The sequence below is a fragment of the Melospiza georgiana genome, chromosome 30 (assembly GCF_028018845.1).
Source record: "Melospiza georgiana isolate bMelGeo1 chromosome 30, bMelGeo1.pri, whole genome shotgun sequence".
NCBI lineage: Eukaryota > Metazoa > Chordata > Aves > Passeriformes > Passerellidae > Melospiza > Melospiza georgiana.
The window spans coordinates 1,813,966-1,836,682 of NC_080459.1; the positions used below are offsets into that span (position 1 = coordinate 1,813,966).

A 22,717-nucleotide genomic window follows, 5' to 3' on the forward strand; every position below is an offset into this window, starting at 1 on the left:
GGAAAACTTAACGTACATGTGAGCATTCGGCCATGAAAACAATGGACTTCTCCCCTCCATGGAAACCTAATTTCAGTTACCTTCCCCCAACCAAGAACGGTATATATATTGGGGTTCGGCCCGACTGTCCTTTGAGATCTCCCCAAGACGTGTACCAGCAAGTTTCGGCGGCGGGACCCCGAAGACATCACGTCTTGGTAGCTATACCCCATTCCCTGACCTTCTTTCCTCCCTTTTTTTTTCCTTGTCTTACCCTTCTCTTCCCCGGATCCCTTAACCAAACGCATATTTAGCTGTGGTTATAATCAATAAATTGCACCTTGTTGATTTGTTACTGCAAAACCCCTGTGCCTCTTGTTGGTTATTTTTGCACCCAAAAATCATTCGTCACCCGTTTATTTCGGGCGGACCTTCACAGCATCCACACCGGGGAGAGCCCCTACGAGTGTCCCCAGTGTGGGGAGAGCTTCTCACACAGCTCTGCCTTGACCCGACACCAACGCAGGCACTAGTAAGGGAAGCCCTGCATGTGCTCCAACTGCAGGAGGAGCTTTGTGCACTGGTGCAGCTTCATCCCCATGGGAGGACCCACATTCCCAGTGATCCATGTTGGGAGGACACCTGGCTGGTTATCCTTTTGGCCCTAATTTTCTTCTGATTTGTCTTTATCACTTAAAAACACCTGAAATAGGACTAAAATGAAAGTAATTGATCAAGGATGCCTAACGTCCCGCCATTTAAAATGTATTTGAGGTGGAATTTATGGTTTGTGAACATTTGTTGTGTAGGATTTGTGGGTTCTTGGGGGATTTCAGCAAGTGTTCTCCATATCTTTGCACTCCAGAATTCCAGATAGATTGGTCTGTCACCTCAAAATGATTCAATCCCATTGAAAACACCTCCATTTTACCCCAAAATTGACCAATCCATGTCAAAATGCCTTATTCCCACCTAAGAAAAACTCAGTCCCATGACAAATCTACTTGATTCCACAATGTCCAGGGTGAGATGGGGTTGGAAGGAGATTGGGAGAACTGGCATCCAAATTTGAGGGTGTGGGATTGGGATTGTGTGGGGCTGGATGTGTGGCCTGTATTTTGATAGTAAATAAAACTTTCAGAATTACTGACTTCTGTCCCATGCATTTTTTGTCAGTTCCAGTTTGTTTTTCAGAGTGCCACCTTTGCAGCTGATTGCGTTTGTGCCCTTCTTTCTCTCCTGCCTTTCTTTGCCTGCTCTGTTTCTCTCTCAGTGTCTCTCTTGACCATGGGCAGCTCCCACCAAAGACCCTGCCCTGATTTATTTCCCAATCCAGGAGCTACAACAACCACGGGTGAAGCTATGAAGGCTGGCAGTGAAATGTCACTCTAAGATCTTGCTCCACTTGGCCTTTTTCTCCTTCTTAGGAGCTTTGCCTTCCAGGGCAGGAATATGTTTTCCTGCCTGGGAACTGGAATTCCCGCCCCTGGGAGTGTGTGCCATGGATCCCAGAGGGGCATTCCTGAGCCTCCCAGGGTGCTGCTCCTGCCGTGCCTCCAAAGGATCTGTGCAGGGCCAGGGGACAAGGTCCAGCAGCTCTGTTGGTTCTGCAGTGCCACAACGGCTCCTGGTTCCATGAGTTTCCATACCGCCAACAGCCGTTCCTTGGTTCCCATGATGCCCTGCTGTGTCACCATGGACATTTGGGGTCATGAAGTTCTTCAGTGTCTCAATGGCCTTCTTGGATGGGCAGTGCCACCATGGACCATTGGCTCCATGCAGCCCTGCAGGGTCACCATGGACTCTTTGGTTCCATGAGGTTCTGGGGGTGTCTCCATTGCCTCCTTGGATCCACAGTGTATCAATGGACCACTGGATCCACATGGCCCTGCTGTGTCACCATGGCCCCTTGGTTCCATGGGACCCCAGGGTCACAATTGACTCCTTGCTTCCACGTCACCTCCTCAGTGCCAAAATGGCCCCTTCATTCCATGAGGAACACAAAAGTTTTGTAGCAACTTTGAAAAATCATGCTTAATACACCTGGGAACATCTGTTTGCATTCAAGAGAGAGGTAAAAGGTGAGGATGGCACCAGTAGCTTCATCTGCAACACAGATCCAGGGAAAGGACAGGGACAGAGAATTCAGCTGCAAGACTCAGAGAATTCTGCTTCCAGAGATCATGTATGCTCACACTGTCCCTTGTAGAAAGGTGACATCATTCCAGCCAGCCTGGACTGAGCACGTGGTTTCTGAGGTGAGTTTGTTTTTCAGGAAACCCACTCAGGCTTTTCCATTTGCTCTGGTTTGAAAGCAAAACCAGAGAGAGACTCAAAGTCAGAAATACAATTTATTAGGAAAAAAAAAATCAAAAATCATGCAATAATACAAAAAAAAACAAAAAAAAAAACACTGATAAAGTCAGAATGTAACCTGTCACTCTGCTGGTCAGGGTGTTGGTAGCTGTCCAGTTGGAATGGTGGCTGCAGTCCTCCTGGAGTGGCAGATGTGGTAATGTTGGAGCAGTGATCCTGTAGTAGGGTGTAGCCTACCTCTGAAGATCCAGTGGAAAAGGTAGCTGTTGCTCTGGGGAATCCAGTGGAAACGCAGCTTGTTTTGTCCCATACCCCAGATAATATCCAGGGGGGCATGCTTAGCTCTTCCCCCCTGGGTGGAGCATCTCACAATGGGCTGATATCATTCTATGAGTCATGAGGTGGTCCATTAAACAGAAATGGCTCCTGGAGGGCATTATCTCTGAGTCATGCAGAAAGGTATTGATGGGTTTATTAAGAGGAGATAAGGAATAAAACAATGCCCCTCCTGTTTCAACAGCTCTTGAGGATGGGAATAGAATACATCTTTATATTGTAACCTAGGACATCTCTCACCAATGGAAGGGTGAGACAGAATAACTTCATATTTGGCCTCATTTCATGCTCTGCTGGGAGTTTCCTGAGGGCTGGTAGTGCTGTTGGCTTCAAGAACAGTTTGGGTAATGGCTGTGGGACTGAGGGCTGGGTAAAAAACCAGAACAGTTTTTATTCTTGTATTTACAGTCGTTTGCTACATGTCCAGTTTTCCTGCAGTTATAACAGTTTCCACTGCCTTTATTACATTCTGTATTGTGAGGAAGCACACTTGCTGCAACCAGCATTTCAATTGCACCCTGGCTGGTGGCCTTGGCTAGAATGGAGTCTGTTGCCTTCTAGATCAAGGCAGGCGACCTGGTTCTGAGGTACAGCTCGACAGCCCTCTCTCTCTAGGGCCGTTCGGGCCAATGACATATGCAGACACCAATGTGGTGGACGGTCAAAAGGCGTTTATTACTTCTTCTCATGGGGTCTTATAGTCTTAGGGGTCTCTACGTGGAAAAGGGGTTTGTCCTTCTTACCTATGGTTAGTAGGGAATGGAAAAGTACTGGGTAAGGGATGGAAAGTTACTGGCTTCTGTGGGGCAACATTCCTATTGTTAGTGGGACCACATTCCTATGTTAATTTCTTATCTATGAGTACCTGAGGGTCTTATCTATGGGGAACGGAGGGTCCTGGCTTTCCGTGACATCGCGAAATCTTCCGCAGCGCCTCTTCCCTAGCTACCACAGGAGTCACACTCTAAGATCGCCTGGCAAATGCAAGCATCAACAATCTGAGCAATGGTTGGCTCAGGGTCAAGGGGGAAGCTGTGAAGAACCTTTCTGCAGTCAATACTGGCATTACAGAAAGCTAATTTGCTACTAAGATAATCCTGGACCTTTTGATCAACTACCTGTTTTTCCAGGGCTTTCATAAGGTGCTTTATGAACTTGATATAGCTCTCATCCAAGCCCTGGTGAATGTAAGTGAAGTCAGTGTGGGGTGTAGAAGCATCAGGTGTTTGGAGGAGGGTGGACCATGCAGCGCCTTTGAGATCTTCCAGTATTGACTGGGGGATGACTTCAGCCTGATACTGCAGTCTAGTATAGTCTCCTTCCCTGGTAATGTGGTCCATTGTGAGGTGTTGTTGCCCTTCTTCCTCAACATAACCTTTTGGTAACTCATGAACTTTATTTATCCAAACTCCTTTCCAGAAAATAAATTCATCAGATGACAATATAATTTTCATACACCATTTTAAATTTTGTGGTACCATTGTGTGGGCAGTAAATGGCATGTCCAGCAAATTGTTAAAATAGGGAGAACCCCTCCCATAATCCTTGGCAGCTTTACTAAGTCCTTCATTTCCCTATGGAGGTAGGGAATCCAAGATTCAGGTCGCACCTGTGCAGTATAAGCAGAGGCCAAAACCTAAATGGGAATCTATTCCCTATGGATTCCCAGGGGCCAAAACCTAAATGGGAATCTATTCCCTATGGATTCCCATTTAGGTTTTGGCCTCAGCTTATACTGCACAGGTGCCACCTGAATCTTGGATACCACCTCCCAGTCCCCCTCCTTTGCAGCTTTTCTCCGCATCCTCTGCCAAGAATCCTTGGGCTCATCCTCACTCTCAGATAAGCTATCACTCTTTTCCTCTGTAGAGGAGGCAGGTCTGCTGGCAGAGGCGCAGGCCTTTGTGCCGACCGGCAATGCCTGGCGTTGAAGGCCTTTGGTAGCCTAAATGGCTTCCTTCTAATTGGCCCTATGTCTGGTTCCAGTGATGTGGGAACTGGAAGAGGCTGGACTGGAGAAGGGGCCTGGAAGTGGAGAGGTGCAGCCCACATTGTGGAGAACCTTTCTGATGATAGGGGAGGGACTAATGCGGCAGTGGAATTCAACATTAAGGTGAGACCCGATACAGAGGAGGCACCTGGAGCAAAGGCGGGAAATGGGGATGAAGGTGGGAGGGAATCAAAAATGGCGGTCTCTCTAACAGGAGTATTGCCATCTTGTGATTTATAGGAAGGAGGATTAGAAGTAGGGAATGCAGGAATGTGGGTGAGGGAATATCTCAAGGCAGCATGGCCACTGCCACCCTGAGGAGAGGACGGAAAAGGAGGGGAGATGGCAGACAGCAGATGGCTTGTCTGTGCCGAAGGGCAGGCTCCATCTCCCATCCTGTTCTCAGGGAACCTGGGTTCGGGAATATGAAGGGTGGGTTGAATAAAGCAGGGCAAATGGTTGGAACCATGCACTCATTAAATGATCCTATAAATTGAATGAAACAACAGATAAAATTTCTCAACTTTTAAAACCCCTTGTTTTTGTAAAATATAAAGCTTATCCCCAACAGCATCCCAAAATGATAACTGATAGATAGAATCAACAGAGATATCAGGAAGCTCCTCAAATAACCATGAACAATACCTTTTAAACTCCCTTCAGAAAACTAACTCCCCTCTAAATTTAAAACTCTCCAAATCTTAACAGAAACATCCTTTTCAGCTTGGGAATGAGTATTTCCCATAGCTGCCCCCAGTGGAAGAGGGAATGCCTACCCACAGGAACAGAAAATCAGAAGCCCAAACCGCTGGGAGCTCTTTGCCACTCAGTCTCTCACTCTCAGTCTCACAGGCACAATCTCCAGCCAAAGTGGGGCTTAAGGGGTTGTCAGAGAAGCAGGTCCCATAGATGTTGAGGGGATTATCAACTTCTTCTTTAGCGAGATTAGATAAAACTGGAGTCTCACTTCAGTGTTGTGGCTGACCCGAAGGGGTACAACTTCCAGCGACGTCTGGCTGGCAGGATCACTGCTGGAGACGCTCCCAGGGACCTTAAGGAATCTGGTTCCTCTTTGGGCGCCATGTGTAGCATCATGGCCCTACTGAGGCCCTTGGAACGTCCAGCACTCATAAGCCCAAACCTCACTGCTACCTTAGAAAGCTGACAGAATGAGCAGGATGGGTTTTCATATGATCGCCAGCAAACTGGGTTTATTGGTACAGGAACAGGCTACACAGCTGAACAGGGTCCAGGGATGAAGACAGGGTGTAGGCTGAAGGATCAGGGTCTTATATGGGGTAGTGAGGGTGGAGCTGAGGGTCAGGGTCCAATGGATATGGGGGGAAATGGTGCAGAGGAGGGGGTCAGATCTCAGGTCAGCCAATAGGGAAACAAGGGTTGAGGAATACAGCAAACTAGGGCAAATGGAGGGACAGAGAGAGAACATTCTAGGGCCAAACAAACGTGGGCAATAGGAGTTGAACTAGGGTAATTAGGCCAATGGGCCAATGGGGTAACCTAACATAACATAAATCAGCATGTGTCTGCAAAAGTCAATATGAGAAGAAAGCATCTCACCCTAACCTGAAAGCCTATTCCTCTTATCTAGAACCAGTCCTCCATGTCTGGGGGATTGAGACTCTGATGGTAGGCCTCTGGGCCTCCACACGTCCTCACAGCTGGCCCAGGGCAAGTCTGGAGGGGTCTTGGTGGCAGCTTGGGCTTGGCACACACTTGAGGAGGGTGTCTGTTTTCAACAGGGAGCTTAGGAGTTTTAGAGCGCTAAAAGAAAAGAAAAAAAACCCTCTTTGCCTGAGAGCAGCCAGTTCTCCAAACTAAGCTGATGCCAGGTGAGTGAGGAGAGACAGGATGGGGTTTGGAAATGTGGAGCAAGGCTCTCCACACTGTGTCAGATCTCAAGACACAGCTTCTCAGAGTAGGCCAGAGCTCCTTTAGCAAAGTCCCTGGGACAATGTCAGTCACAGAATTCTGCTAACATTTCTTCTCTAAATAGAACCATACACCCTTAAAACAGGAATGTGGATTTATTAGAAGCTCTTTGAAATATTTCTCCATAACAATAGAAAAAAAACTTCCTAGTGAACTGCACTACAGTAGAGGGAAATCAAGGCAAAACCATGGTTTGTCAGGACTTGCTTGATTCTAATGAGCCCCATGGTGCATTTGGAGCTGAGCCCTTGAATCTCAAGGTCTGAGAGGAGATTGCACAAACCTTTCCAGGAGTCAAAGACAGAAGAAAACCCCAGAGTGTCTCAAAGCATGAATGAGTCCCACTGAGGTCCCTCCCCAAACATGGTACTCATGACTCCTTGGAGGAGAGAATTGGGGGCCAGATGGCACAAAAACCTCTCAGAAGCCTCACTGAGGAAAGGAAATTCCAAAGCACCTTAAAAACCATTATTACCTCAAAGTATTAATGAGTTCCACTGAGTGTCAATACAAAGCTCTCAAGGGACTTGTTAAAGCAGATAACTGAGGCCATGATTGCACAAATCTCTCACGGAGTCTCTATCAAAAGGGAAACACCAAGTACCTTAAAATAACTGAAGTACCTTGAAGCATTAATGAGCTCCACTGAGGGTTGTTACTGACAAAGCCTCTCCATGGACTAATTACAGCAGATAATTGGAGGCCATGATTGCACAAAGCTCTCAGAGACTGCAAGGCCAAAGCAAAACCCAAAGTCCTTTGAAAAACCTGCAGTCCCTGCAGGGAGCATTGAGGAGCCATCAGGGCCATTCCTGAGCAAGGCTCCCCAGGGACTCCTTCCAGCAGATCCTTGAGGCCGCTGGGATGTGAGCTAGGGGGGGATGCTGAGGGCAGGACAAGGGGCTGACAGTGCCCAGCCTGGATGGGGCTGTGCCAGGAGGCCCCAGTGTCTCAGGACAAGGTGTCTCCTCACAGCCCTTGGTGGCACAGACCCTGCTGTGCCCCTGGGCAGCAAGACTTGTCTTCTCTTTGTCCCCAGCTGTCATCAGTGCCTCCAGTTCTCTGCTCTGCCTGGGGCCTGGGGACACTTTCTCTGTCGTGTCCTTCAGTGAGAGCCATTTAAAGTCAAAGAGATTTTGGAGTTGGATTCTGACTCGAAGATCTTGAGAGGTTTCTTCAGCTCCCTCTCAGGGACTGATGTTCAGGGCATCAGCACAAAGCCCCAGAGGCTCATTCTAGTCTTTTTGCTTAGTCTGTGCTGCTGAGCTGGGCTGGGCTCCTGGCCCAGAGGCAGCTCCTGGCAATGGCAACACTGCAGAGAGACAGCTCTGCCCAGGAGCAGCTCCTGTGCACAGCCCAGCAGGGCTGGGGCACTGCCTGCAGCCACCCCAGGCACAGCACAGAGGCACAGAGAGTTTCAATCAGGCAGGGCTGGGAAGGGGCTGAGAAGTGCCTGGGGCAGAATCACTGCCAGCCTTGGCACAGGAATCTCTGGCTGCAGGAAAATGCAGCTGCAACTCCTGCAGTTATCTCCTAAAGCTGCAACATCCCAATGTCTACTGACTCTGTGAGTACAACGCTGGGTATTTCTGGTGCAGGGGAGGTGAAATGCTCATGAAGCTCTGATGTACTGAGGGGTTCTGATTGTTGGAAAAGAAATGAAATTTAGCAAAATATTTAATTATAGTGAGTCGTGTGTGAATTGGTTTGTTAAAAAGTAGTTTTGTAGCCGTTGAAAGTGTGTGTTGGGTTTTGTGTGTTACCTAGCAGGTAGTCTTAGAGATTTAATAAATAATTAAACTAATGCAAGAAAGTAAGAATGCTAACCTGTCTAGAGGCAGCATACAATGCTCTTAGAATAAGATAAGCAGAGGATTAATGATCTTGTTTGTGAACCAAGGAATGTATCACAAGGGGTCTGTGACCAGGCAAGGGGAACGGAGGACTGTTTCTTGGAGGCTAGGCAAGGGGAACGGGAAACTGTTTCTTGGAGACTTTGTTGTGAATCTCATGTATAAGAGGGAAGCACCCATACGTGAATTTGGGGGCTCGGACTTTGGGACGTGAGTCCCCCAGTTCCCCGGGCCCTTAATAAAGCACCCACAAAACTTATCCGAGTTTTGTGTCATTTATCAATCGGGCAACAGTTTTCTGGCGACCGCGGCAGGACTCCGAGGGCTGCTGGGGCGGTTCGCGTCCCGATCCACTCCAAGCCGGCACCGAGCACTTCTCGGGGAGTCATCGGTCGTGCCCGACCCCCCGCGCCTGTCGGACAAACTGCATTAAGGTAAGCCCGAAGGTGCTTTATATTGGAAAAAAAGGTGATAATTGGATTTGGATTTGGTGGTTGGTAAAAAGCCTAGGCTCCAGCCATAAGACGTCTAAGGACGCAGGACCGGAACTCGCCTCCTGTTTGTTTTAGGGAAGGACGGCGAGAAGGTATATTGGTTTAAGGTATATTGGTTTATTGGGATTAATAGTGGAATTAAAGGTTGTAATATGATGTCTTTTAAAACTTTTAAAACCTTAGTGCAAGCCAATGGTAAAATACCTGGAAATACACCATTAGGTTGTATATTGAAACGGTGGAAAAGTGAGGGGTATTATCAAGAATTGGATAAAAGCAAAATGATAGATTATTGTAATCATTGGTGGCCTGAATATGAGATTGGGGAAGCGGGATTGCCAGTGAATGGTACACTGGAATTGGTGATAATGGAATCTTTGATGCAATTTTTAAGGAGAAATGAGAAATGGGATGAAATACTATATTTGGATTTGTGTTTCGTTTTATATCGGAAACAGGAATGGCAAAAGGAATGTGGTATTTTGGTTTTAGAAGTGAATGATGAAAGGGAGTGTGTGGGATGTAAAGAAAGAAAGGAGCGTAATTTGTATCCTTCAGTCGAGGAAGATTTGTCTTATTGTATAGCACCCTCGAGGGTTCCAGTTGCTCCTAATGTGCCCCCTGCTCCCCCTGCAGATATAGCTATGAAAACGGGATCTAGTGAGAGTGATAGTGATGGTGGGGATGGTGAAAAGAATGAGTGTGTTAAAAGAACTCCGTTAGCAGGGCGGACTCGCAAGGGAAGGAAGGGGCAGAAGGGGCCACAGTTAATTGTGCCATTGAGGGAAGCTGTGGGACCACAGGGAGAAAGGATACTTATAAAGGTGCCTTTCTCCCCCGGGGATTTGGTAATATGGAAGCAATCAGCGGGAAGTTATTGGGAGGATCCTGAAAGGGTGGCAAGGGTGGTTAAAATGGTAATAAAGACTCAGAATCCGACTGGAATGATTTACAGGTATTATTAGATACTATAATGGATTCCACGGAAAAGGAAATGGTTATTAGAGCCACTAGAGAAAAGGCTCGTGAGGAAATTCGGTTGAGACAACTAAATGAGACAGTTGATGAATTGGTACCAAGTGAGGAACCTAAGTGGGACCCAAACTCTACGGGAGGAATAAGGGCTGTAAAACGATATCAGGAATTCTTGGTGGAAGGAATTCGGACAGGAATACCTAAGACTATGAACTGGTCTAAGTTGTATTCGGTCAAGCAGGACAAGAATGAGTCTCCGTCTGCCTTTTTAGAACGATTAAAAGACATGGCTCGGAAGTTTACTAACTTAGATGTAGAGGATCAATCAGGAAAACTTCAGTTGGCATTGTTGTTTATGGGGCAATCACAAGAGGATATTAGGAAAAAGTTACAAAAGCTGGAAGGAGAGGATACTAGAAGTTTGGATAAAATGCTGGAGGTAGCGTGGAAGGTATACAACAACAGGGAAAAAGAAACTGCAAAAAGACAACAAGCTAGTATTCTGGCTGTAATGCAACAGGCAGGGGCAGGAGGAAGACCCATTAAGGGTTGAGTTCGGGGAGGAGCTAATCACGGACAGAGGGGGTTGCCAAGAGGTCGGGGAGGATTTGGGCTTGCACCTAACATAGGGAGGTTGGATCCGAACCAGTGTGCGTTTTGCTGACAATTGGGACACTGGAAAAATGAATGCCCGGTTAGAGGAGGTATGGGCATGGGAAACATGGGATTAAGGACAGGTCCAATGGGGAATGCCCCTGTGGGAGGATTCACGGGAGGACCAGCAGAAGTCGCTCAAGCACTAGTTTTGGGAAACTATCAGAATCAAAGCTGACTAGAAAAGGATTTAAGGTTAGTTTTAGAAATAGATGGAAAGGATCAAGAATTTATGGTAGACACTGGAGCTACTTATTCTGTACTCAATAGACGATTGGGACCTTTGAGTGACACAACGGTACAGGTGGTGGGGGCAACAGGGAAGCTAGAGGAACAACCATTTTTACAACCTTTAAATCTTAGGTTTGGGGGGAAGGAATTAGATCACCAATTTTTGTATATGCCAAACTGCCCCACACCCCTTCTTGGCAGAGATCTGTTGTCCCGACTTAATGTGAAAATAATATTTGAAGGGGGAAGGGTGAAATTGGAAATACCTGAGGAACAAATAGCAGGCATTTTTGTAATCAAGGAAGTGGATGCCTCTCCTATTCCAGAAGAAATTGAGCAGGCTGTAGTACCCTGGGTATGGGAGTCAGGGGTCCCCGGAAAATCTAAAGCTGCACAGCCAGTAAAGGTGGAACTAAAGGAAGGGGCCCAACCAGTGAGGATAAAGCAATACCCCTTGAAGCTTGAGGCAAGGAGGGGAGTAGCCCCGTTAATTAAACAATTTTTGGCTCAAGGAATATTACAGGAATGTGAATCGGAGTATAATACTCCAATTTTTCCAGTAAAGAAACCTAATGGTAAGTACCGTTTGGTACAGGACTTAAGGGCTATTAATGAAATAGTGAAAGACATACATCCAGTTGTTGCTAATCCTTATACCTTGTTAACATCTGTATCAGAGGAGTTTAAATGGTTCTCAGTGATTGACCTTAAAGATGCCTTCTTCTGCATCCCACTGGCAGTAGAGAGTAGGAAATATTTTGCCTTCGAGTGGGAGAGTCCTGATTTTGGGAGAAAGAAGCACCTTATGTGGACGAGACTCCCACAGGGATTTAAATGCTCCCCTACTATTTTTGGAAACCAACTGGCCAAGGAGCTGGAGGAATGGAAGATAACCCAGGTAACAATATCCCCATCCTTGTATGTAGTCCTGCAGTACGTGGACGACATTTTTCTGGCTACTAAGGAAAGGGAAATGTGCGTGGAATTAACAATTAAATTACTCAACATGCTTGGCCAAGCAGGGTATCAGGTTTCTAAGGAAAAAGCTCAATTGGTCAAAAATAGCATTATTTACCTCGGTTGTGAGATCACACAAGGGCAGAGACGTTTGGGAGTAAACCGAATAGAGGCAATATGTGCTATTCCTTTGCCTCGTAACCATCAGGAATTGAGATCTTTTCTAGGAATGGTGGGATGGTGTCGACTGTGGATCATGAATTTCGGTCTCCTAGCCAAGCCACTATATGAGGCCTTGAAGCAGCATCGGTTGGAGTGGACGACACAGCAAAAGGCCTTCCAGGAATTGAAGCAGGCACTAAAGGAGGCCCCAGCCCTAGGACTCCCTGACGTGACCAAGGAATTCCAGTTGTACGTGAATGAGAGGCAAAAACTGGCATTGGGAGTCCTCACCCAGAAGGTGGGATCCTGGAAGAGGCCAGTGGGATACTTCTCTAAACAACTGGATTCGGTAAGTTCTGGGTGGCCCTCGTGTTTACGAGCCGTGGCGGCAACAATAATTCTTATTCAAGAGGCCCGGAAATTGACTTTGGGGGCAAAAATGAAAGTGTTTGTTCCCCATATGGTCATGGCCGTTTTGGAGCAAAAGGGGGGTCACTGGCTATCATCCAGTCGAATGTTGCAATACCAGGCCATCCTGAGAGAACAGGATGATATTGAAATAAGGACTACTAATCATGTTAATCCAGCAGAGTTTTTACGCAGTGACCAGGAAGCTGGGGGACTGGTGCATGATTGCGTAGAGGTAATTGAACAAGTATATGCCAGCAGACCCGACCTAAAGGATGAACCATTGGAAGAACCTGAATGGGAACTATACACTGACGGATCCAGTTTTGTCGAGAATGGGACTTGCTATGCCGGGTATGCAGTGGTAACATTGGATCAGGTAATAGAGGCAAAGGCTTTGTTACCTGGAACTTGGGCCCAGAAGGCAGAGGTGATTGGACTCACCAGAGCCCTGTATTTGAGCAAGGACAAAAGGGTTAATATCTGGACAGATTCTAAATATGCCTTTGGTGTGGTTCATGTACATGGGGCGTTATGGAAGGAAAGGGGGCTTTTGAATTCACAGGGAACCAACATCAAGCACCGGGAAGAAGTGCTACAGCTACTGGATGCGGTACACAGTCCCAAAGCAGTTGCAGTAATGCATGTTAGAGGACATCAGACTGCGGAAGGAGACGTTTACAGAGGAAATCAATTTGCTGATGTTACAGCACGGCAAGTGGCACGGGAAGTATGGACTCAAATGGCATTGGTACCGGTAAGAACAAATCCGGCTACCCCATACCTGAATCAGGAGCCCAAATATTCAATAGAAGATGGAAAACTAGTAAACTTGCTAGGGGCACAGAAGAATCAACTTGGGTGGTACGTTACACCAATGGGACAAATAGTGGTACCTACCCGCATAATGAAATTTATTTTGGAATCAGAACATAATAAATGTCATTGGGGGGCAGAAGTATTGGTAAAATTTTTGAAGAATGAGATAATCTCTAATCAGATGTTAACAATGGCAAAAAGAGTTAATGCAATGTGCCCAGTATGTTTGAAAAATAATCCAGTAGTTAGGAGACAAATACAAATGGGAAAGTTGCAAGTCGGGCCACAACCAGGAGATTACTGGCAAGTTGATTTTTCTGAATTGCCTAGGGCACAGGGATACAGATACTTGTTAGTGTACGTATGTACATTCTCAGGGTGGCCAGAAGCTTTTCCATGTAGAACTAATCAGGCTAAGGAGGTGGTAAAAACCTTGTTAAAAGAAATAATACCAAGATTTGGAGTACCTTTAGGATTGTCATCAGATAGGGGTCCGCATTTTATAGCCGGGGTAGTGCAGGAATTAGCACGAATGTTAGATATAACCTGGAATTTGCATACTCCCTGGAGACCTCAGTCTAGTGGGCAGGTGGAAAGGATGAATCAAACCCTGAAAGGACAAATCAAAAAGATTTGCCAGGAAGCTAAACTGCACTGGCCTCAAGCTTTGCCTTTGGCCCTACTCAGGATTCGAACTAAACCAAGGGAAAAGGTAGGTGTAAGTCCATATGAGATATTATATGGCAAACCATATCATGCAACTGTATTAAAAGGGGAGGTACATGTGAGTGGGGACCAGGCGATTGCAGAGTATGTTATGTCACTTAATAAGATCTTGAATTCTTTAAGAAATACGTTACAGTGGAATAGACCGCTCACGCTGGAGAATTCTGTCCACGACATCCAGCCTGGGGACCAGGTGTACGTCAAGAAGTGGATCACGGATCCACTACGGGAATCATGGAGCGGACTCCACCAGGTGATGATGACGACCTACACGGCGGTGAAGGTCCAGGGGATGGATGCTTGGATCCATTACACCAGGGTAAAGAAGGCACCGTTCCAGTGGGAAACCCAGATAGTGTCTCCAACCCGGTTGATCTTCCGCGCAAAGCCGCCTTCTTAATTATATTACTTCTAGTGATCATGACACTATTACCCGTTCAAGGGTCTACTCTAGTACAGGTTGAAGAAACAAAGGTTACAGTCATGGAAGGGATGGATGTTCAATTAACTTGTGTTATCTTTGACAGCCAGAGAGTTGAGGCCGGCGAAGTTATTGCGATATGGCAACGGGGGGCTGAAAGAAGCCGAGGCAAGATAGGAGTCGGTTGGGATCAGGATAAACAGCAAGGAAACACGGTACTGAATCTTACCAAGGTAACCACAAACGATACGGGAGAATATACATGTTTGGTCAAAATACGGGATAGTTTTCATTACAAAAAGTGAGTATGAGGGTTTTGCCATGGACAGGGGATCGTGCTGAAAACATAAAGGTTAATCCAGTATCAACGGCAGTGGACATGTGGGATGGGCCACCTCTCAGAATAAATTGTTCCTTCCTAGTAAGATCAAGATATCAAAGGAACCTTTGGGTCAAATGGTGGAAGCAAAATAGGGAACTGACCTGGGACAGAATAGAGGACAGGACCAGTTGGTGGGGGAAGGAAGGCAAAGGTTGTGGGTGGTCGAGAGTCACTAATCCTAGAATAGGAAATGCATGGTGGAGGCATGACAGAATGATATTATCCTTACAGAGACACGGTAGGAGTAGACGGGAGGTTAATGATACAGTAGAACAAAATACTGAGCAGGAAAATTTAGTGGTAGGATTAATCAGAGATTTTGGGATCATGCAGAATGTGACTAAAATAACAGCTTGCCTGCCATTACCACAGGCTGCAGGTGAACCAATTCCCTGGGGAATAATACCAGTAACCAAAATGCCTGAAACATTCAAGAATGTTTCATGGTCCTGCCAGTCAGTTCCCAAACCAGTAGATGTATGGAGGGATTTGTGTATGACCACTCGGGCTATGACTAGAGAGGAATGTGAAAAGAAACCCAATCATTATGGTTGGATTCAAAATACCAGGAGGTATTTAATTGCAACCCCAATAGATGAGCCATGCAATACAGTACAAATAAGAACGAAATCCCAACAAAATGAGATGAGTTGTCAGAATGTCACACAGAATTTTGACACCTGGAATAGTTGGAAGACATTATGGGGACCTAGTGTTTTGGAACACTATAATTACCTTGGGGAAGTACAGCGGTGCATCCAATGGTCAGGAGTAAACAATCAGTCACATTATAGGGCCCTTATCACGTCTACATCTTCCTGAGAGTTCAGACCGAAGAAAGAAGATTGGAATTGTACTGAGGTTTTTACATGTGATACACCGGAAGACCGAATCGGATTGGTACCGGTGAAAATGGCATTAAAGTGGGGATGCGAGTGTAGGGGGTATGATCACACGGTTAGCAGAGAGTCCATGGATGGGCCTATAGATTGCAGATATACTACTGTGCATAGCCCTGGAAATCTAGTCTGGGTGTTGGGACACGGACAGTGGACCACACATTTACCTCTAGATGGATCAGTAACACAAATCACCCTAGGGGTTGCCACATTGTGTCCATACTGGAAACAAAATAGATTGATCCAAAGGAAAGGACTCAGAAAGAGGGAAGAATCCCTAGAGGAGCAGTGGCATGAACCTGGCTCAGGAGTGCAATTTGGATGGATATTAGAGTCATTATTCCCTCCGGTAGCGACATATCAAAACAGGGAAATGCTCAACAATTTGTTAGGACAGACAGAAAGGTTGGCAGCAGCTATTAAAAAGGGATTTAAAGATCTAAATTTGCAATTGCAAGTTACATCAAGAATGACCCTACAAAACAGAATGGCATTGGATTTGCTACTGTTAAAGGAACATGGAGTTTGTGGTTACCTGAGTAGGAAAATAGATCATTGCTGTGTACACATTCCAAATGTTACACTTGAAGTTGAGAAAGATATTTCTCAACTGGCAGAAGTGGAAACAAAAACCAAGGAAATTGAAAGGGAAGCACAGCATAATTGGATAGGAGCAGTATTTGATTCTTTGGGGCTTCACCTGTCTGGCTGGATTACATCTGCTATACAGTATGTACTAATGTTTTTAGTATTTTTAGTGACTATATGGATTGTATATAGATGCCTCTTAGGTGTGATCGAAAAGGAAAAGAGGCGATCTCTCCGGGAGCTGAAGGCGATGACCCGCGGACAGCAGAATGAAGAACACTCCCCACCTCGTTATGAAGATGTTACTGTTGATTGAGCATCCTTGCAGCAGGACTGAAGGATGCTCGAAAGGGGGGAAATGTTGGAAAAGAAATGAAATTTAGCAAAATATTTAATTATAGTGAGTCGTGTGTGAATTGGTTTGTTAAAAAGTAGTTTTGTAGCCGTTGAAAGTGTGTGTTAGGTTTTGTGTGTTACCTAGCAGGTAGTCTTAGAGATTTAATAAATAATTAAACTAGTGCAAGAAAGTAAGAATGCTAACCTGTCTAGAGGCAGCATACAATGCTCTTAGAATAAGATAAGCAGAGGATTAATGATCTTGTTTGTGAACCAAGGAATGTATCACAAGGGGTCTGTGACCAGGCAAGGGGAACGGAGGACTGTTTCTTGGAGGCTAGGCAAGGGGAACGGGAAACTGTTTCTTGGAGACTTTGTTGTGAATCTCATGTATAAGAGGGAAGCACCCATACGTGAATTTGGGGGCTCGGACTTTGGGACGTGAGTCCCCCAGTTCCCCGGGCCCTTAAAAAAGCACCCACAAAACTTATCCGAGTTTTGCATCATTTATCAATCGGGCAACATGATCAGTCACAGAATATTCCAAGACATAGATTTTGATAAAAATGAGGGAATTTCCTAAAAGTTTGTGCTCAGATTCCTACTACTGGAGAGTTTCAGGGAGGGCGGATAAATATTAAAGGATTAATATTAATTATTAGTTATGAATTTTGGTAAGTGGTGCCTGAGACAACCAAACTGTTCCTTTTAGTGACCAGTAGGTTCACAGGAGATCCCTAATGTGCCTTCAGCCACTCTGTCCATGGTCAGCAGCAGCAGCAGCAGCACCTTTGCTGGAGCCATCAGGCTCAGTCTGAGCTGTCCTTTCTCCAAGCTGCAAACAGAACCTGCCCCCAGACAGTGCCCTGCAAACAGGCAGGGTTCTGTCAGGCCAGGGAGAGTGCAGAGATTTGGGGTCTGTGAGTGCTGGCAGGGACAGATCAGGCACAGGGAAACCCCTGAAGGAGGAAAATCTTCAGGAAGCAGAGAGAAGATCAGGCAACGAGAGAAAACAAAACCCAGCAATGCTGTGGCAGGGCGAGTTGAGAGATGTCCACAGGACCCCCTCCAGTGCAGCCCCTCCCTCTGAACAAGCCCCCTCCCTCCTGTGCCCCAGCCAAGCCTCTGCCCTCAGGGCCGGGGCTCCAAGGCGTGCAGCTCCTCCTGTGAAGGCAGAGCTGCAGCAGAGCCATGGGGCAGCTCTGCAGCCCCGGGCCCAGTTCCCTCTGCAGAGCACAGGGCTGGGAGCAGCTGCCCGGCCCTGGGGGCTCTGGAGGGGGCACAGCTGGCTCAGGGTGACGCTGTCCCCAGTGCCCAGCTCTGGGCAATGCTGTCAGTGCAGCCAGGGAAGGAGCTGCATCTTCCTTCATCCAATGCCATCATAAGGACACTTGGAAGTCCCTCTGAGATTTCAGTCCAAGCCAGGAGCTTCAACCCAGCATGCAAACCTGTCCTAGATCATCTCTGAGTGATAAGATCCATGGGGAAAGGCAGAGGTTTGTGACACTGAAAATACTGCTGGGTTGTTGGAATGAGTGATGTTAGTCCTTGGCTACAAATGTGGAGCTGGGCTGTGGTGGATCCATCTGCTCCCAGCAGTGCCTGGTCACATTTTAGGGGAAATGTGGGAAGGTGATCACCCTCCACCTGAGAAGGGTTCCAGTCCAGAGAAACACTGAACAGGTCAGAACAACAGATCATCTCCCCTCGCTCTCCACTCATCACTTGGCCTCAGAGAACTTGCTTAGTTCTCCCTGGGGGCAGAGAAATGCTGAGAGTTTCTGATATCCAAGAATACCAGCAGAGATATGGGGGAGCTGATAAAAAATTTCTGCAACTCTTGCACACAAAAGGGTGTGTTTCAGGGCAGGGTGGGTGGGAAATGGCTTTGATTTTGGTTACAGGTATCTCGTCTAATCCTTCATTGTCCTTTTCTCCATGAACAGGTGCCCAAGTGCAGCCACAGCAAATGTCGAACAGCAGCTCCATCAGCCACTTCCTCCTGCTGCCATTGGCAGGCACGGGGCAGCTGCAGCTCCTGCACTTCTGCCTCTTGCTGGGCATCTCCCTGGCTGCCGTCCTGGGCAACGGCCTCATCATCAGCGCCGTAGCCTGCGGCCACCACCTGCACACGCCCATGTTCTTCTGCCTGCTCAACCTGGCCCTCAGCGACCTGGGCTCCATCTGTACCACTGTCCCCAAAGCCATGCACAATTCTCTCTGGGACACCAGCACCATCTCCTACAAAGGGTGTGCAGTCCAACTAATTTGTTTTATCTTTTTCATTTCAGCAGAGTATTCCCTCCTGACCATCATGTGCTGTGACCACTACGTGTCCATCTGCAAACCCCTGCACTACGGGACCCTCCTAGGCAGCAGAGCTTGTGCCCACATGGCAGCAGCTGCCTGGGCCAGTGCCTTTCTCCATGCTCTCATGCACACAGCCAATACATTTTCCCTGCCCCTGTGGCAGGCCAATGCCCTGGACCAGTTCTTCTGTGAAATCCCCCAGATCCTCAAGGTCTACTGCTCACACTAAAACCACAGGGAACTTGGGCTCATTGAAGTTTGTGCCTGTTTAGGACTTGGCTGGTTTGTGTTCATTGTTTTCTCCTATGTGCAGATCTTTAGGGCCGTGCTGAGGATCCCCTCTGAGCAGGGATGGCACAAAGCCTTTTCCACCTGCCTCCCTCACCTTCCCGTGCTCTCCCTGTTCCTCAGCACTGTCATGATTGCTCACCTGAAGGCCCCCTTGATCTCCTCCCTATCCCTGGATCTGACCCTGTCAATTTTGTACTCAGTGGGGCCTCCAGCCCTGAACCCCCTCATCTACAGCCTAAGAAACCAGGAGCTCAAGGCTGCAGTGTGGACACTGATAACTGGATGGTTTCTGGAACATTAAACTGCTGGCCAGTTTCTGCAAATCACTTGTAATAACCTTTGATACTTTTTGATAGTTTCATTTTGGAGGTTCTTTTTCTTTGTTTTAGTTTTTTCATATTGGCCACAAAGAAAAGCCACTCCTTGTGCCATTTCTCATTTTATTTCTCTCCACCTTCCCTGTGGCCACACACTGTGTCAATCAGAGGCTGCGCTCTTGGTGTCATTAAAGGAACTAAAGGATCTCCCAGCAAAGTTTTCACTGAAGCTCCCCGTTTTGTTGCCTTCCCTGGAGCTGCAGCGGCAATGTCTGTGTGCAGAGCTGGGGCAGATCAGTGCTGGCCCAGCAGCTGTGCCCAGCAGCCGCAGCACTTGGTGTTGCCAGTGCTGCTGCTGTGGCCCTGTCACGCTGCCCTGGTGGCCCTGGTGTTGCTGTAGGGCCTGAGTGCTCTCGGGGCTGGGCGCAGCCCTGGGGTGGCAGTGCCGGGGCTGCAGCAGGGACAGACCATGGGCACTGCTGGCACAGCATTGACGCCTCAGGCCAGGGCCTGGGGGCTCCAGGCTCCTTGCCCAGGCTCTCTCAAGAACATGCCCAGGCCAACGCTCAGCACAGAAAACCCCCGTGAGCAGCCCCAGGCTGGCTGTGGGCAGGCTGGGGGCAAACAGCATGGCTGGGGCTCTGCAAGGGCCCTGGGGCAGACGGGAAGGAGCAGCAGTGCAGGGGCTGATCCATCCCCAGTGTGCTGGACAGCCCAGGGCAGCGTCCCAGAGCGTCCTGATGGAGCTGCCAACAACATCCCCCCTCTGCAGCCCTGGCCTCTTCCCCAGCTCACACAGGTGCCCCATCCTTGCAGGCACAGACACGGCAGCAGTGGCTCAGCAGCCCCTGTATGCATTGCACAGAGCAGGGGGAGCACCCCCATGCTGTTGCTGTGGGGACATGAACCTGAGGGAGCACAAATGCCATCAGCCCCTGCGGCCAGCAAGGGCTGAGGGACAGCAGGGAAACCACTCAGCTTTGTCCTGGCCTCTGCAGTCAGCCAGAAAGTTTGTTCCCATCAGCTGGGAGTTTCCTGTCCCACTGCAGACACTGTTGCTCAGAGCCAGGGCTGCCTGGCAGCCACGCCCAAACTGCCCCGAGCATTTCCTTGGCTTCACCTTTGCTTTCTTTACTCTTCCTGATACAAATGTCTTCCCCTTGCCCACCCCTGTTCCCTCCCCTGCAAACAGCCCATCCCTGTTTGCCCTTTCCTCTCTGGCCCCACTCCCCATTGCAGTTCCTGACTTGGCCCCATGGGAACGTCCCTTGGGCAGCAGGATCATCCTACAAGTGCTGCAGGAATTGTCTGCAGGCTCCTGCAGTGCCTGGTGCTGCTCCCTTGCCAGAGGCACCCCAGGCCAGGGGGGCACATCTGGGCTGCTGTGTCTGGCTCTGGGGCTCCCTGTGCTGGGCAGTGAGGAGGAGCTGCAGAGGCTCTGCAGGACTGACAGGATGGGCTTTGGGGCTGGCAGGAGAAGCTGAGGGACCTGGGCTGCTGGAGCTTCTGAAGAGGAGGCCCAGGGCTCATCCTTCAACTGCTCCAAGGGTGCTTTCAGAGAATCACAGAATCAGCAAGGTTGGAAAAGACCTTGGAGGTCATCAAGTCCAACCTGTGCCCTGACACTGCCTTGTCTCCCCTGAGCCTCCTCATCTCCAGGATAAACAGCCCCAGCTCTCTCAGCCACTCTTCACAGGACTTGTGTTCCAGACCCCTCCCCAGCCTTGTTACCCTTCTCTGGACATGCTCCAGCCCTTCCATGTCCTTCCTAAATTGGGGGACCCAGAACTACAAACAGCACTCGAGGTGCTGCCCAAGTAGTGTCGATCACAGGGGAAGAATCCCTGCCTTGCTCCTGCTGGCCACACCATTCCTGATCCATAGGGGTGCCAAGGGTTGGATGAGGGAAATGCTGGGGATGGGGACAAAGTGATATTGTTTGTCAGCCTTGATTTTCATATCTGTTCAGACTGAATTTGAAGATGCTGGCGGTCAGTATCAATTAGACATTGCTGATATCAATCTATAAACAGGAAACGAAAGCAGCCAAAACAATTCTGTCTTTGTTGAGTTTTTGAGGGTTCCCAGGATGAGGTGAGAGATGAGAATCTGACTCCATGTTCTCAGAAGACTGATACATTATATTATATTATATTATATTATATTATATTATATTATATTATATTATATTATATTATATTATGTTATGTTATATTATATTATATTATATTATATTATATTACATTACATTACATTACATTACATTACATTACATTATGCTGTACTAAAAGTATACTAAAGAATAAGAAAGGATACAGACAGAAGGCTTAACAAGAATGATAATGAAAACTCGTGACTGACTCCTCAGAGTCCGACAGAGCTGATGGTGATTGGTCATTAAGTAAAAACAATTCCCAGGAAACCAATCAAATATGCACATGTTGTTAAACAATCTCCAGACCACATTCCAAAGCAGCAAACACAGGAGAAGCAATCAGATAATTATGTCTTTTCATTCTTTTCTGATGCTTCTCAACTTCCCAGGGGAAGAAATCCTGACAAAGGAATTTTTCAGAAAATATGATAGTGGAATGTCTGCATTGTTTTCAAAATAGTTTATTCACTTTGAATACATTTCTGAAATATTCCTAATTAACCACAGAAGAATTGAAAAATTTAAGATATTTCCAGGGCCTTTTGAACAAATGCTTATGAGCCTTTTTCAGTGAATTCCTGAACTGTAGAGCTCAAGAAAGAAGAGGCCTCTGGAGTAATAAAATTCGTCAGCAACATCCAAGAGGCTGACGATCCATCCCCATGACAGCAGCAATGAACAGAAATGGGCACAGCTTTGTGGCTGCCCCAGCTTTGGCATGGGCCCTGGACCTGGAGCAGGAACAGCTCTTGAGGGCCCCAAGGCCAGGGCTCTTGTGCTGCCCTGGGCAGATGGGATGGCAGCAGGGGCTGCAGAGCTCTCAGCACCTCAGCCCAAGGGGAGCAGGGCAGCCAGGGAGCTTCCTTTGGCCTTGGCCAAGCTACCTTCCCCCATGGTGGGGCTGCGTCCTGTGGCAGCTGCAGCTGCTGCTGCGGCCTTGCCAGGGGCTGAGGCTGTGGGGTACTCCCCAGAGCAGCCGGGCCTGAGCAGAGCTGTGGGGCCAGAGCCGGCCGGGCTGGGCTGGGGAGAGGCCCTTGGTGCTGCCCAGAGCTCAGGGCAGCTGGCAGAGCTTGCAGGGAGCTGGGCTGGGCTCCGAGAGCCTGGCCCAGAAACCATCAGTGTCCATCTCAGCCTGGCTGAGCGTGCAGGGGCCAAGAAGAGCAGCCAG

The 22,717-nt window shown here is 47.8% G+C and overlaps 1 pseudogene; it reads left to right on the forward strand.

Moving 5' to 3' along the window:
* Positions 1 to 22,717, forward strand: part of LOC131094597 (zinc finger protein 345-like) — a 159,673-nt pseudogene that overhangs the window by 75,276 nt on the left and 61,680 nt on the right.